Source organism: Bison bison, unplaced genomic scaffold, assembly GCF_000754665.1.
Source record: "Bison bison bison isolate TAMUID 2011002044 unplaced genomic scaffold, Bison_UMD1.0 scf7180017864500, whole genome shotgun sequence".
Taxonomy (NCBI): domain Eukaryota; kingdom Metazoa; phylum Chordata; class Mammalia; order Artiodactyla; family Bovidae; genus Bison; species Bison bison.
This window is the reverse complement of record NW_011495059.1, coordinates 8,143,525-8,144,921: the sequence shown is the minus strand read 5'-3', so window position 1 is coordinate 8,144,921 and position 1,397 is coordinate 8,143,525.

The window sequence follows — 1,397 nt, the reverse complement described above, 5'->3', positions numbered from 1 at the left end:
TATGCTTTTGATCCACTTGGAGCTGTCTTGTTTCAAGTCTACGTATGCTTACCTCACTAGGTGTACTACTCAGGTTTGAGTTTTAACAGGGCTTTTTAACATGGGTATGAGGCAGATACATGCATGCTTCAGGCTTTGCTGGGTGATTCCAAGAAGGAAATGACCGCCTGTGACTGATTAGTATTCCCAGGAATGGGTGGTGCTCGCCCAGAAGTGTGTGAGCCTGGTGTACAAAGGTCTCCTCAACAAATCTCTTTTCTCATCTTGTTTTCCTGCTGGCACCTCCATTGGAGCTTACCTGAAAGGTAATTCATTTCTGTAAAGAGCTACCACAAGTTTCCAGTTTCATTTATTGCATTATTCATTTTATATTGACTCTTTTATTTCTTCTAGGTCCTTGTTAAACCTTTCTTGCATCTTCTCAATCTTTGTCTCCAAGCTATTTATCTGTGATTCCATTTTGATTTCAAGATTTTGGATCAATTTCACTATCATTATTCGGAATTCTTTATCAGGTAGATTCCCTATCGCTTCCTCATTTGTTTGGTTTGGTGGGCTTTTATCCTGTTCCTTTGTCTGCTGGATATTCCTCTGTCTCTTCATCTTGTTTAAATTGCTGAGTTTGGGGTGTCCTTTCTGTATTCTGGCAGTTTGTGGAGTTCTCTTTATTGTGGCGTTTCCTCGCTCTGTGTGGGTTTGTACAGGTGGCTTGTCAAGGTTTCTTGGTTAGGGAAGCTTGTGTCGGTGTTCTGGTCAGTGGAGCTGTATTTCTTCTCTCTCCTTTTGAAGACTTGGGTTGCTTTTCTGGGTGCCTGATGTCCTCTGCCGGCTTTCAGAAGTTGTTTTGTGGAATTTACTCGGCATTTAAATGTTCTTTTGATGAATTTGTGGGGGAGAAAGTGTTCTCCTCGTCCTACTGCTCCGCCATCTTAGCTCCTCCCACAAGTTTCCAGCTTCTTGGAGGAAACACTGAGTAATCAAGGTCTCTCATTGAGGTTGTTGTCTCTGGAGGAAAGGTAAATGAGTTGTTGGCTTCATCTCCATCCTTGTGTTTCTAATTGACAACCAGGGTTAGCCAGCCTGGGGTGTGCACCTGGCTACACAATGTTTTTTGTTTTTTAGTGGGACTTCCTGTGAAGTTCTCACTTTATGGTGTGCAATGGTTGCTTATTCACCCTGGATACATCACACTCCTTAAAATTTTAAGAGGTAAACTAAAGCACACCATAAATAAACACAAAAGATGACTCTCAAAATTTTTAGAACAAAGAAACTTAAAAAAAAAAAAAACAGTAGAAAAATGTAAAAATGACATGAGCCACCAGTTTCTAAGAAAGATGTAGCACTGGCCATTCACTTTATTAAGAGATGTTAAAAAGACATGAGCAGCCATTTGA